This window comes from Taudactylus pleione, unplaced genomic scaffold (genome assembly GCF_031769625.1).
Source record: "Taudactylus pleione unplaced genomic scaffold, aTauple2 ptg000252l, whole genome shotgun sequence".
NCBI classification, from domain to species: Eukaryota; Metazoa; Chordata; class Amphibia; order Anura; family Myobatrachidae; genus Taudactylus; species Taudactylus pleione.
Window position 1 is genome coordinate 395,121 of NW_028284654.1, and position 16,206 is coordinate 411,326.

A 16,206-nucleotide genomic window follows, 5' to 3' on the forward strand; every position below is an offset into this window, starting at 1 on the left:
CCGCTCTGCTCTACTATCTAGGCACCGTAGATCTTCCGCCCGTATACATTGGATGTTTGCAACACTGAACAATGGTATTATTTAAAACATTTCTCTAAATGAAAATAACAGCATTCCTATGGGATGTTTAGTACAAAAACTATCTGAGTCATGTTCTGTGGAAGTTTGACACTTTCTGTGTCTGCCAATAGATGATGTTTGGTGATGATTATTTGTTTAATTCCAGCAGCACAAGAAATGGATGCTTTCACCCACATACAGTAACTGGCAGTTTTTAAACACAGGGTTTATGTATCAAGCAGTGAAAAGCATGGAGATGTGGACCAGTGGAGTAGTTGCCCATAGCAACCAATCAGCTCCTACGTATTATTTTATAGACTGTACTTGATAAACATAGGCAAAACTGGGGGGTGGTCTGGGGGTGCACAGGGCAACCTATTAGCCCAGTTCGCCGATCCGGATTGCCCGCCCACCGCTCTCACGCTGCCCGCCCACTGCCGTCGAGGGCCGGTCCCAGCACTCTCCCACACCGGCTGCCGCAATCGGAGCTCAGCTCTGATCAGGCAGCTCTAGTCTACAGCTTCTGTGCAATGCGCATGTGCAGAAGCTTACCTAAAACCAAAAAAAAAATGTCAGCCGGGGGAGTTGCTGCGCATGCCCAGCAGCAGCTCTTCCCACAAGCAGCAGGTAAGTGCTGTCGGCAGCGACTGCAGGGGGGGGTGGAGGAGATTGGAGCTGACTGCACAGGGCTGGGGGGGTTGGAGCTGACTGCACAGGGCTGAGAGGGAGTTGGAGTTAAAATAGGGCTGGGGTGACACAGGGGCTGGAGATGATGCTGAGACACACTGGGGCTGGGGAATGTGGCTGAGAGATGCACTGGGGCAGAGAGAATCACACTGGGGCTGGGTGAATGGGGCTGAGAGATGCACATTGGGGCTGGGTGAATGGGGCTGAGAGATGCACACTGGGGCTGGATGAATGGGGCTGAGAGATGCACACTGGGGCTGGGTGAATGGGGCTGAGAGATGCACACTGGAGCTGGGTGAATGGGGCAGAAAGATGCACTGAGGCAGAGAGTTGCACACTGGGGCTGAGGGGAATGTTGCTGAGAGCCGCACACTGGGGTCGGGGAAATGGGGCTGAGAGACACACACTGGGGCCAGGGGAATGGGGCTGAGAGACACACACTGGGGTCAGGGGAATGGGGCTGAGAGACACACACTGGGGCCGGAGGAATTCGGCTAAGAGACGCACACTGGGGTGGGGGAATGGGGTTGAGAGACACACACTGGGGCCGGAGGAATGGGGCTGTGAGATGCACTGGGGCAGAGAGACGCACACTGAGGCTGGGGGAATGGGTCTGAGAGATGCACACTGGGGCTGGGTGAATGGGGCTGAGAGAAGCACACTGGGGCCAGGGAATGGGGCTGAGAGAAGCACACTGGGACCAGGGGAATGGGGCTGAAAGACGCACACTGGGGCCGGGGGAATGGGGCTGAGAGATGCACACTGGGGCTGGGTGAATGGGTCTGAGAGATGCACACTGGGGCTGGGTGAATGGGGCTGAAAGACGCACTGAGGCAGAGAGACGCAGACTGGGGCTGGGGGAATGGGGCTGAGAGCCACAGGTGGGCCTGAGGATGGAGAGATGCAGGGGGTCCTGAGGATGGAAAGGCCCAAGGGGTCCTGTTGAGAGACAAGGGGTCCTGGAGATGGAGAGACATGAAGGCCTGGAGATAAAGAGACACAGAGAGCCTGGAGAACCACAGGGAGGCCTAGGGATGGGGATGGAGACATTGGGGGGTCAGGAGTAACACAGGAGAGCCTGGAGAGAAAGAGAAGTTTGATCAGGGAAATTCTAATTTTTCCTGCACAAAAACTTCTGTTACTACAGTATATATTATCTGGTTATGATATGGTTATATTTCTACATAAACAGGCATTTTCCAGACAATGTGATCTCCTACATGAATAGTGAATACTGGCTGAAGACGCTGCCCAGTGAGGCTCAAATTCTTCAGTGGTTCCCAATTGCAGAGAAATCACCATATAGGTAAGAAAAGACTTTCAAACTGACTGGGGCCTCAAAAACCTGTTGAGGGGTGACACCAAGGTGACAGGAGCCAGGTGAGGAACTGTAGCATTAAGTGTAGCACTCGGCTCCTGACAGTGTGAGGGAGCCAGCACTGCACAGGGCTCACCCACACCTTGCGCACCCTCCACACACCGGACCACTGGGGTTCGGGCCGCAAGGCCACACCAGCTTCCCGAGTGACCATGCCCCCTTCCGATGAGGCCATGCCCCCTCTTCGGTGGCACGCCACTACACCGCACAAACAACTACCCTCTCCGCTCCGGGTGACACCATGCGGAAGGACGCCACTGGTGTGTGTGATAGAATTTTTTTTCCAAGAAACAGTAACACAATATCTGACATGGTGCTAAAACTGGGACCACCCATTACCAGATCTCTAGTTTCGCCTATGTTGATAAATGCTACTTCAAAGCTGATTGGTTGCTCCACTGGTCCACTTCTCCACGATTTTCACTGCTTGATACATAAACATCACGGCCTGTAAAGTGACAGTCGGGAGATGATTGTTTGGTACTTTGGGGTCTATTCATTGCATCACATCGATGTCATATATATAGTGATGTTTTGTAGCCATTCATGTACACTTACCAGTCAGACGTCATTATGCGCTGTCCGTCCCCTCCGCGATCCTTGTACACAGTGAGAATACAGACATATCGGGGAGCCCGATATGCCTGCTCATCGCTACACATGCCCCGGCGTCCGAGAGCAGCAGGTCACATCAGACCTGCTGCAATTACACTGGATAACGGATATGGAGAGCAGAGCCAGCACTAGATGCTGGGCAGAGAGCAAGGAAGTATGCAACTTTCCTGCTCTGCATGGTTCACTATACAGATTATGCTATCCTGACATGGCGAATCTGTACGCAATTTCTGAGACTTGAAATTTCTGAGACCACCCACAGTTTTAGCGAGCGGCCAGGTGATGGTCACGACTATCGCGACCATCGGGGCTTGCGACGAGACCCTTGTGGTAGGGTCTCGTTCCCGCAAGCCCAAGTGAGCTTTCATCTCTAATAGAGCCGGAAGCTCACCACTGACATCACTCGTGATGTCAGTGGGGCCGCCCTCAAATGGCAGGCGTTCTTTCAGGAACGCCTCCGTTTGGCTAGCCACCACCCCCCTGCCCACCTCTAAAACGGGGCAAGCTGTCAATCAAAATCGACAGCCGCCCCGCTTTGGTGCGAGACCCGTAGCGATGGAGCGCCCGTCGCTGGCCGGGTATCGTGTATGCGCACGCCGGAGCTGGCTCCGGCATGCACATGCGCAGAGGGGGACCATCGACCTGCTTCACTAAGGTCACTATGGCCATTACCAGGGTCTACAAAAACACCTCTTGATCCTTCCATGCTGTCAACAGGTTAACATGGTAGATCTGCCTATCTCTATGGGAGTCAGAATGAGAGACTTCATAATTTACTTCACCAACCTTTCTAATTACTTCAAATTGACCTTGCCACTTTGCTAGGAGTTTGCTTCCCTGAGTAGGTAACAAGAGGACTTTATCTCCAGGTGAAAAAACTCGAGTACAGGCATTAGGGTTATAGAGAAGTTTTTGAGCCTCCTGTAAGTTTGCCAAATTCTCTCGGGCCAATGGACCTAGTAGGTCTATGCGATTACGCATCTGGACCACATATTGAAGGATGCTTTCGCCCTCTATTAGTTGTTCTTCCCATGCTCCTGCAGAAGGTCGAGAACACCCTGCGGCTTCCTCCCATAAAGAAGCTCAAAAGAGACAAAGCCAGTAGAAGCCTGGGCCACTTCTCTGATTGCAAATAACAAATAGGGTAGAAGCTCATCCCATATTTTTCTGTCTCTATAAACTTCTTTAACATAGACTTTAGTGTATTGTTGAATCTTTTGACTAAGCTTTCCGTTTGGTAATGATATACTCAGGTTCTGACAGATTTAATTTTTAATAACTTTAACACCCCCTGCATTAATTTGGACATAAAGTTTGTTCCATTGGTTGTCTCTTTTGATCCCTGGCACAGGACCCACTTTATCCCACTCTGTAGCGAGTAAGTTCCAGACGACCAATGGGAGACTGAGGTGTTGCAAACAAATAAGCTTTTATTCCATACTTGAAAAGGCAGGGCCAGTGTAATGGCTTCTTTTACAAGGCAAACACAGTTCAGGAACAATAATTCATCTAACATGAGACAGCATTTCAAACGAGAAGAGTATTCACAGCAGAGTGCTGAAGGTGCAACCTCTCCCTTACATTCCCCCTTGACTAACTCAACTTACCAGGTTTTTATACCTTAGCTGGTCTTAATTGAGGTAACTCTTGGAAATCGGGTACTCATGGGTGTTTAACATATATTGCAAAGAACAGAGTGGTATTTGAAGAAGAATGATATCTGAAGTTATGGGAGAATTCTGCCAAGATAGGAAGTCGAGGCAGTCATCATGCGAGGAGGACACAAAGAATCTGATAAAGTTCTCCAGTTCCTGGTTCACCCTCTTGGTTTGGCCATTAGTTTGGGAATGATAGTCCGATGAAAACTGTAATTTAACTCCGCAAGAAGCACAAAGAGCCTTCCAAAATGTAGCCACAAATTGAACTCCTCGATCAGATACTATCTCTTTTGGAAGACCATGCAGCCTGAAAACATCACAAATGAAAAGTTTGGCTAACTGTTTTGCTGAAGGAAGACCGACTAAGCGGACAAAGTGAGCCATCTTCGAGAATCGGTCAACGATCACCCAAATCGTGTTATGCCCTTTGAATAGTGGCAATTCAGAGATAAAATCCATGGAAAGATGTGTTCAAGGAGCATTAGGAATGGGTAGGGGATGTAATGGCCCGGTAATCTTACTGCAGGAAATTTTATGTTGGGCACATTTGGCGCAAGACATAATGAAGTCTCGGACATCTCTTTACATGTAGGCCACCAGTAAGATCGCTGCAGGAGCTTGAAGGTTTTCAGAATGCCCGAATGTCCAGAGAAAAGAGAAGCATGAACCCATGTCAGCAATTTTTTCCACAGCGATGGTGCAACAAAGATTCTACCTGGCGGAGGAGACTGGAGTCGGGTGGATGTGCAGACAAGAGGATCCAGGATTGAGTGAATTTGAGGTCGATCCTGTTCCTCTTGTGGAGACAAAAAAAGATCGGGAAAGTGCTTCAGCCTTCTTATTCAGCCTTCTTATTCAGGACCCCAGGGCGAAAATTGAAGTTTAAAATTGAATCTTGAAAAGAAAAGGGACCAACAAGTTTGTCTAGCATTTAGTCGGTGGGCAGACTGGAGGTAGACCAGGTTCTTGTGGTCTGTGATGATCGTAATGGGGAATTTTGAGCCCTCCAAAAGGTGTCTCCACTGCCAAACGCATAGCCAACAACTCCTGATCACCGATGGAATAGTTCTTTTCAGCTGGGGAAAACTTTCAAGAGAAGAAGCCGCAGGGATGCATCTTCCCATCTTCCACAGTCTGAGACAGTACAGCCCTTACCCCTACTGAAGAGGCATCCACTTCCAAGATGAAGGACTTTTCCATTTGTGGTTGACGAAGGATAGGGGCGGTGGAAAAGGCTGTCTTCAGATGCTGAAAGGCTTCTACTGCAGTAGATGGTCTACGAAAATGATTGGCTCCTTTTTTAGTGAGGGCTGTGATGAGAGCAACTAAGGTGGAGAAATTGGAGATAAACCTGTGATAGTAATTTGAGAATCCCAGGAATCACTGAGCGGCTTTTAAAGAATGGGGTTGAGACCAGTCCTGGATGGCACACAGTTTGTCCGGATCCATCTGTAGTGAATTCCCAGAAATAATGTGCCCTAAAAAAGGCACGGAGGATCGCTCAAAGAGGCATTTGGATATCTTCCTGTACAGATGGTGAGCTTGAAATCGAGTAAGAACCTCTCTGATGTGAAGTCGGTGAGACTGTAGATCCTTGGAAAAAATTAAGATGTCATCCAGATAGACCACAACGAATTTGTAAAGGATGTCCATGAAATACAGCTGGGGTGTTGCATAAATCGAATGGCATGACCAAATATTCAAAGTGACCATCCCAGGTATTGAACACAGTTTTTCATTCATCTCCAGCTTTAATACAAATTAAATTGTAAGCACCTCAGAGAGGTCCAATCTGGTGAAAAGGAGGCATTTTTCCAGGAAGGAGATCAATGCCACAATGGGGAGGTAGCTGGTCCGCAGCTTGTTCATTAAAAACATCAGAAAAATCTTGAAAAGGTGCAGGTAAACAGGAGTTGGAGAGAACACTTGAACGATAAAGAAGAGGCTTACTTGTAACTTGATGGAAATGCACTGGAAGTACACGGGTCAGACCTCGGTGGAAGCAGCCAAGACCCCAAGCTAGGATTTGTATAGTAGCCCAGTTTAGTGTGGGATTGTGTCTTTGAAGCCACAGCAGACCTAAGATGAACTCGTAGGAGGTTTTCGGAAGCACTAGAAGTTCCAGTTCTTCATGGTGCAGACATCTTATTTGAAGAGAGACCAGAAGAGTAATTGATGAAATAATATTGCCATCTACACCAGAGATATCAATTTTGTTAAGTAAAGGAGTGAGCGGTATACCCAAGGTCATGGCCAGAGACTCAGAAATGAGACGCACCGGAAGATGACTCGGAATTTGTACAAACAGGTGTGTACAGTGTACACAGTGTGCAAATCCAGACGCATCGGAGAATAATAGCGGGATACTAATGCAAAACAACTAGAGAATGAAGAACAGGAACCTGGAACAGAATAACAATCAGCAAACACTGGAAGTGACGACGTTGCACATGCAACTTCCAGGTGTCCAGAGCTGAGTTGTATACCCTACAGTAGCAGTTCATTGGAGGTCAGCGTTAGCTGACCGAGACTACGCCACCATTGGTTAAGGGAACAGTCAGGTGAGAAAGAATAACATGGCGGCACCCATGGTGGTAACCTTGGGAACCAAGACATGTAGCCACACATGGAAGTCCAGAAAGCACCTAAGGTAGAATCCTCAGCGCGTCACTCATTTCCGTACCTGACATCTGACTGCACGAGAAGTCAGGGGAAGCCGGTGCTGGGGTGAGTAACGGCCAATCCTAGGCCGAACCCTGACATAATGTCTGTTGGAGTGCAAGTACATGAAGAGATTGCTACAGCAGTGCTGGAAAACTTGACGCTTGAGTTTAACTTTCTGATTGTGGCATAGGAGGCATACACAGCAAAGTTAATAACAGACACAGGGCCTGATTCAGAGCCGACGCTATTTGCGCTCGCTCGTTCAGAAAAAGGGTCCGGATATTTAAATAGAGCACTCGCTCTTTGCGGTCTGTTGACGCCCGTATGTCTGAGCGAGCAAACAAAATATGCGCTCGCTATTTTGTAAAGACGCCCCCTGGCCGTTCGCATCATACATCATCTCCGCTATTTATTAGATTAATTGAGTACATCGAAAGGCGTCTGAACTGCTCGCAGTTGGATTTTCCTACCGCAATCATGCGAACAGTTCAGGCTAAGAGACAACCAAGTGACGTGGCCGATGACGCTGCTTTGTTAATTATGCACTCCCATTAAATGCCCGTTTTGACCGTTTGGCACGCCTGCGTTCGGATCTCCACTCCCCGTTTTCAAGCACCTTCCCCTTTTACCACTCACAAACGCCTCATCCTGTCACTCAAATTAGCAGGCACTCGCTATTTTGCGAACACACGATTTCTGACCGCACTGACTGGTTGGCGCATGCGCATTACGACCCATACGCATGCGCAGATGTGAGAACATCGCTCGGAGCGAACGAGCGGCCGCTTACGAGCGGCTCTGAATCAGGCCCACAGTTAGAGCAAAGTTAATACAGTTTCAAGAACATGTGCCCTGTGAATCAAGTGCTGAGACATCTGCATTACATACAAAGAGTGAAAAATTCTGAAAAATTTAAATTCAAGTGTTAGAATTGTCACAAGAAAGGTCACAAAGCAATTGAATGCAAGCAAAAGTATGTGAAACCTATGCAAAATAAAAAATGCAACAGCAGAGATGGGTCAGCCTGAGTGTTACAGATAACCGAAGAAAAGATTGTTGATACATAGATTCAGGTGCAACAAGGCATTTCAGATGCAATGAGGAATTGTATACCAGGTTAACCAAATGTGACCCTATCACCATCAAATTAATTGGAAAGAATGTATGTACAGCTACCAAAGTTAGGCGCTCTTAATATTTTATGTTTACCTAATGTTAGCCTAGCTGCTGTCATCCAAAGCTACAGTATACAAGGCCTATTTGGGTATGGCTCCCATGCCAGCCCTTGTTTAGATGTCAGCCTCAATGAAGAAAAATTAAAATAGGCAACAAGTTCCAAAAAAGGGAGAAACATTATTTAATACCTGCGTATACTCAAACATGTGATAATCAATAGGAAGCAGGCCCGTATTTTCTGTTTAATAAATAAATACAGGTAACCACACGTAGATAACCTAGCGCTATTGAGCCAGAGACGTCAAATACCAATGCAGCAGTGAAGAAAAAGAGGTTATTGTCAACCTCATTAACAAACAGAAAAAAATGATGTACACTACGCTCTAATATTAATACTGGGACACAAGCAAAGGCATATAATGTAAATAATATAAAAATTGATAATTTATTTCAACATAATATATCATAAAAACTCATATTAAATGTATATTGAGATGTAGATTAAATACACACATTACAATGTAGAGTTTAGGAGTTGATCAGGCTCCTGATCTGCAGACACATGGCAATAGGCAAAAATTAATTGTTGCAACAGTTGATAACAGTGGAAATGATATCTAAAAACAAAACTGAAACAGTATATATTGTATTGCAGAGAAGTGCATATGAAGGCAAAGCCTAAAAATAAAAAATGCACCCTATAAATGGACACTATTAAGTGCAAATTAAGTTGACATAAATGATGTTATTAATATTAGAAGCATAGGTCCACAATCACAGGTAATCAATCTAAAGATCCGGTATGGGCACCTGTAGAAATGTATATTAAGGTGTAGTCTCGTAGAGATTTGTAATGTATGAATATAGTACAAAGTACCTGTATTTGGGTTCACCATGAAGCTAGAAAGAGCTTGGACCAAAGGTCGGGCTTAGCATGTGGCTGATGTGCTCCGACCGGAGAGATGGCTGATTCACACCGGGCAGTCAGGTTGTCAGACCGCATATAGGGCGGCTCCACGGATAGGCTGTGCTCCATCCTTTCAGTAACTCTGACGGAGAAACTGTGACGAGGTGAAGGGCAAGCGGCTCCTGTCTCCGACTGGTAGTGAAGTGAGACACAATCAGCTGGTTCACCAGTAGTAAAGGGGAACCATGTGTGTATAGTAATTGGAGCCTGTTTCTGTCTCAACAGCAGCCTTTATCCATGGAATCTCACGCAAGTAAAATAAAATGGTCAGCAGCTTTTCACAGGAAATTGGTGAGGATGGCCATGCAGAAATAGTGTCCAGGGGTTAATCCAGGAGAACAGCAACGTGTTTCGGCTACACTGTAGCCTTTTTCAAGCCAGAATGTTCTCCTTGCACAGTTCTATTATATACAGTAAATAGCCACAGGCTTCCACGTACTGGATGATTAGATAATTGGTTTTTAACCATTTGTGGCATAATCCTCATAGGTATCTAATAAATCTTAATTACATGCAAAATCCATGAGTTCTTCTATCAGAATAAAGCAAGAAAAATAATAGCAACAGATCCATAGTAACCATATATTAATAAATATTAAGAAATGTAATTCATCCAAACTTCTTTGGATAATTAGATACATAAAACTTAATGTCCCAGTAAAAACATGACAGAAACAATAATAATAATGGACTAGTGTAGCTAAACAATCTGGAATAAGCAAGTGATAATCATAATTATGATATTAATACTAATGATAATACTACTAATAATACTTATAGTGATAGTAATCGTTATATTAATAAAAATGTTAATGAATCAAATTAAATCAAAGAACAAGTGCAAATTAATAAAGACTAATAATAGATCAATTAATAATATAGCATAAGGAAAATAATTAATTATAAAAAAGATATTAATTGATATAAACAAAAATATTTTTTTACTATATTCATACATTACAAATGTATACGGGACTGCACATTAAAATACATTTCTACAGGTGCCCATACCGGATCTTTGGATTGACTACCTGTGATTGTGGACCTATGCTTCTAATATTAATAACATAATTTATGTCAACCTAATTTGAGCTTAATAGTGTCCATTTATAGGGTGCATTTTTTATTTTTAGGCTTTGCACTTCTCTACAATGGGTCAAAAAAGGAAAGAACAGATTACTGCACCAGTCACATCACTTACTTGTGTATGGATAAGACCCCAAAGATTACTGTAACACTGAATAAATATAATATTGTATAGGGGGTGCTGCCTGATGACAACCAAACAAATTATTTGTCACAACAAAGAAAGCTAGGGGTTGTCCCGAGTGGCGCACATATTTTTTAACGCTCGTTTCGCTACAAACTTGCTTTTTCAAGGCTAACCAGAATGCCTCATTCTCCAGCCTCTTATTCTACAAGCGGACCTATCATAATCCGTTCCCTGGTCACATGTTAAACCCATCCAATAATATCGTCAGTCCCTGATACTGACTGTTAGAACCATTCCCGGTAATATTTAAACACGATTAACCCTTTCCAATCCACCAATCAGGGTTCTCTAATAACACTGTATGTTGGAATTATATTATATCTCAATATATCCCATATATTTAATTAAACGATTGTACTTGCTATTGTAATGATTACCTGATAATTACATTTAATCTGTAAACATTGCATATAATGAAATAGAACCTTACATTAAAACATAATGCACTATAGAATTTTATTTAATCATTATTCAGTGAATAAAATTTGTATTACTACCTTTCATTTATATTATTTGCAACAATTAATTTCCTTCATATAGGTCTCAGTAGTTAATAATGTATTACCTATATAATTCAAATGTGTTGAAAATTTAACATTAAATAATAAAATAAAAATATCTTAATTAATTACAATATATCTAAATATCACCTCCCTATACAGATTAATATTCCAAAAAACACCAAAAAAATGTATTACAAATAATAATATTATTATTACAAATGTAAATCTTATACCTTATTAACCCTACAAATATTTCTATCCTAATAATTTTCTTATATACCAAAGTGACATTGTGTAAATTAGTGCCCTCAACAATGTATGTGACAGTGACTGAGCATACTATGTGCTCTTAATGGTGTATTTAACAGTGACTAACCTAAAACACCCTCAATTATGTGCAATTAACATGAAAATATGTGCAATACACAAAAATAATATATATGTGCGTCACTCGGGACAACCCCTAGCTTTATTTGTTGTGACAAACACTTCTCTACAATACAATATATACTGTTTCAGTTTTGTTTGTAGATATCATTTCCACTGTTATCAACTGTTGCAACAATTAATTTTTGTCTATTGCCATGTGTCTGTAGATCAGGAGCCTGATCAACTCCTAAATTCTACATTTTAATGTGTGTATTTATTCTACATCTCAATATACATTTAATATGAGTTTTTTATGATATATCATGGTGAAATAAATTACCAATTTTTATATTATTTACATTATATGCCTTTGCTTGTGTCCCTTTATTAATATCAGAGCGCAGTGTATTTAATTTTTTTCTAATAAATAAATACTAATAATAAATGTGGGGAATAGAGGAGAGGGGGAAATAACATACACCTGCTCTCTGCACGTCAGGCGGTCACAGTGTCATCTTTAATTAAATTACTTAACATGTTTCAAGACAATTATAGACACTGTGTGAATAATACAGCGGGCAGATAGTGTCATTAATGATTCTGAAAATGTTACAGATATGAAATTATCATCTTAACACTCATCATATTCATGATTTATTGCTGGACATTGTTTGCTGGTATTGCTGATTCACTGTTTTACATCTGCATTGCATTACATGTCATTATTCACCTAGGCTATCTAATTAGTTTATTTTGTGTATAAATGCTGCACAGTGAAAAGCCTTCAAGAGGTTTTAATTCACCTCAGTTGGCATTAGCAAGAATATACTCGTACATAGAAAGAAAGACTTTCTTAAAAACACCTGATGCATTTAGGCACCCATTACCAAATGCACCAATTACCAAATTACCAAATGCACCATTACCAAATGCACCATTACCAAATGCTCTACGCACCCCACACTGACACACACAGGTCTATATGAGTGGGTGGCAGAGGCGGCTCCAGAGGTGGGGTTGTCCAAAATTCAAATAGGGGAATAGGGGAGCCACACCAACTGCCAGTGAGACCCAGCCGGAGATGTTTGGCAGAGTATGGGTGGCAGTTGGTTTGGCTCCCTTGTTTGAATTTTGGACTGCGCTGCCGCTCCACCTCTGAGGACACCACTGGTGGATTGGTCTAGTGTGTCTTACTCTGATACAGTAATGTCGTTGAGAATATAATGCTGGAGCACGGCAGCTTTCCCAAGGCACATACTGTACATGGCACAGATAAAGAAATGTATCTCATTATTTTCCATATGACACTATCATCTGTTTTGAAAATTCAGAGATCCCTTCCTTTTGCACACTCTGCCATAGTCACTGCTTGTATAAAGGGAATTTATACCGAAACACTCAGGGCCAGCTCTAGCAGTCGGAGCACCCTGTGCCGCCCTCCTCCAGAGCGCTCTATCTTCACGCCATTACCATAGGCCACGCCCCTGATCGTGATGTTATTAGGAGGTGTGTCCGCCTCCAAATAACGTCAGGCTGGGGGGAGCCTCACTAGCTGGGCTTCCCCCAGCCCTCTCCCATCACTGAATGGATGCCGCGCGCATGCGCGCAGCATCCATTCAGAGTCTCCGAGGTCCAGCACCACCGCACAGCTACGGCGGTGGGGGTCCCCAACCTCATGATTTAACCACCCGCAGGCCACTTCAGCCCACGGGTGGAACAGTGGGACAGTAATGTCCCACTGAAGTCGGGATGTTGGGTAGTGGTGCGCCCTCTATGGGTGGCGTCCCTGTGCGACCGCTCACTTTGAACACCCCTAGAGTCGGCCCTGGAAACACTAGTTCTCAAAGGTCTTTGTGCTGTATAAAATAAGAGTTGCTTTGAATGCACAGTTTTGTAAGGTGATAATGATAATGTTTTCTACAGGGGCCACTGTTCTTTCAGACTCTATAGTTGTATTGGAGTCTACAGGTGTTTTGCTGCAATCTTCAGTTGAATATTATGGAGAATTTTATATAGCAATATTTATGTATAGATCATTTATTGAAAAGTGAATAGCTTACATCTATCTAGGTCAGGGGTAGGCAACCTGTGGCATTCTAGCTGTTATGAATCTACACATCCCAGCATGCCTTGCCACAGTTATGCTGTTAGCGCATGTAATAACAATTGTAGGGCATACTGGGATATGTAGTTCCACAGCAGCTGGAGTGCCACAGGTTGCCTACTCCTGATCTAGTGCATAGGTTGATGTAGCCATAGTTTATCTTAAAGTGATTTCCTGGACTAGTTATGCATAAAACCAGTTACTGACCTGCATTTTGATGTGTAATTAATTAGAGTTAGGTTTCTCAAGAGATTATAATAGCAATATCTCTGACTTGCATGTCCTGATAGAGTTACTGTACAGTGAGTAGGGATGAGACAGGCCCCCAGCACTCAGACCAGGCTTGCCGATATTTAGCTCCCTCCATCCGGGAGGGAGCTGTCGGGCTTACAGGGCTGGGGGCATGACGTGGCCAAAGGGGGCGGGGTCCGGCACCTGAAGTGGCGTTGGGGGCAGAGCATGGGGCGTGACAGCGCGATCGCGTCATCGTGGCTCCGCCCCCTCCGCACAATACCGTGATTAATGGCATTGTGCAGCCGGGGGCGGAGCCACGATGACGCGATTCAGCGCGAATCGCGTCACCGGCCCCCATGCTGCCGGTGTTTTTACTTAAAAGTGCGGGGGGGTGCGGGCACATCGCCGGGGCCGGGAGGATTGCCTGCCTTCCCGGGAGGTCGGGAGCGGCACCCGATTTTCGGGAGGCTCCCGACCAAATCGGGAGGGTAGGCAAGTATGACTCAGACCCATCTCCATGTGTGCCTCCGCAGCCATTGACCTCACCGCACGTCACTGCTGGTCACACCTCCTCTGCTTCTCATAATAGGCCCTTGATAATGTTAAGCTCCAGGCCCATGTGGCCCACAATCTGGCCCTGAAGTCAGGATAGGTGCATATGCTAATGTTTGTTTTCTGAGCATACACAGAGGAAAATAACGCAAGATAGTTACAAAACGTGACGTAGTGCTCGCTCTGTATCCGTTCCAGTGAGTGCAAAATAGCCCACTACAATCACATAGCAATCAGCTCTTATCTGTCTAGTGTAAGGTCTACTAAGGGAAGCTAGTGCTGGCAAATATTCACATGTATGTTAATGAATACTGTAACACACCGAGATAGCTGTCATTAACAGAAGTGATGAGATCACGCTGTTTAGCATTAGTTGAAATTGTGCATATGATGTGTGTATATGTTCTTCATATATATACATATATATATATATATATATATATACATAAGACCAAGTACGCGTAATTGGTCTTCTGTTTACATTATTGCAATGAGTGCCGCCTGCTGTGTTGTTACATATCGTAATCCATCCATTTGGAGGTTTATGTGAAGGCACCTGCACTTTTGAATATATTGGTTGGAGAGGAGTGCAGCTAGAGTGATTTGTTTATATATATATGCAAATATTTTTCTAATATTCCATTTGAATATGGCTATATTTTAGTAGGTTTCTTTAATGTATCATTATTATTGGTATTACTATTATTATTATTATTATTATTATTATTATTATTGGTATTACTATCATTATTATTATTATTATTATTATTATTATTATTATTATTATTATTGGTATTACTAGCATTCTTATTATTATTATTGGTATTACTATTGTTATTATTATTATTATTATTATTGGTATTACTATTATTATTATTATTATTATTATTATTATTATTATTATTATTATGCTCTCATTGCTAAATTGCTACACACCTTTCTGATATATTTATATTGACCATATGGTGATTGCATACTTGAAGTGATTTTACCAGCATATCATTTTTCTTCCAGCATACAGTTAGTATTAATGTCTTTTCATTTGTACATATTTGTATTGTGCCCTGGATTATAATTGGGTAGTTATTATAAAATGAATAACATGGGGCCTGACTGAGAGATGTACGCTTATACCATTGCAACTGTGATACCGTAAGCTGCAGCTGTACAAAAATATGTAAATGTCGCAGACGCCAAGGAATGTATTCAAACACCCACCTGCGGCTTTAAGGGGCACATCCACTAGGCAACAATTAAAAGACTGAACGATAATGATATCGTTATCGTTCAGTCGTTCATTGTACTGTGCAGTGCCCACACTGAACGATATATCGTTCAGTGTAGGCACCCACCATCATCCCCAAACATGGCAAATCTGTCGTTATCGGCAGATTGACCGGCATGTTCGAGCGATGATTGATGTTGGAAACGGCCAGCGGGAGCGTGCGTAGCTGGTCATTTCCAAATTTGCCTGTCCGATTTGTGCCTGATTAGCGAGCAATTGAATGATAACAATGTTGTTAATGTTCAATCGCTCTGTTTAAATAGGTAGTGAATGTGCGCCTTTAGATGCATGAACAGTTTACCAATAATTGCTCAACTGTGTAAATATCGGATTTGCTCCCAAAATCCTGTATTCATTTATTAGTTTTTGGATCTATTTACTACACTAACCGGGATGTACCTAACACCATGGCAGTCCGCGCTGGCACCATGGGGCCCGGTGGTGAGTGTTCATCAGTTATAATGTGGCACAGTTTAGCCAAGCCAAATCTTTGCCAATCATTCTCTGCCAATCATCTTGCCAAACATCCAAAGCTGGGTATACATTAAAAATTGACAGGAATGAACTGAAGGAATTTGATATTGGAAACAGTCAATGGATTCAGAATTCCATAAGGAATATCTTGAATTTAAGTACCTCACTCAAGGGAAAATTATTAAGCGTTGGGGGGAAACGTATAAG